The following is a 263-nucleotide window of genomic DNA, read 5'->3' on the forward strand; positions in this document are numbered from 1 at the left end:
CAAGTCTCAGATGCTCTTTGTGCTCCTCCTTACTTCTCGAATACCCCAGGATGTCGTCAATGAAAATGATCACGAACTTATCGAGGTAGTCATGAAACACTTCATTCATCAGGCGCATGAAATCCGCAGGTGCGTTTGTGAGACCAAAGGGCATAACTACAAACTCGTACTGCCCATACCTTGTCCGAAACGCCGTCTTCATGATGTCTGACTTGGCAATAGTAATTTGGTGATACCCTGATGCCAAATCAATCTTCGAAAAC

The sequence above is a fragment of the Brassica oleracea genome, chromosome C6 (assembly GCF_000695525.1).
Source record: "Brassica oleracea var. oleracea cultivar TO1000 chromosome C6, BOL, whole genome shotgun sequence".
Taxonomy (NCBI): Eukaryota; Viridiplantae; Streptophyta; class Magnoliopsida; order Brassicales; family Brassicaceae; genus Brassica; species Brassica oleracea.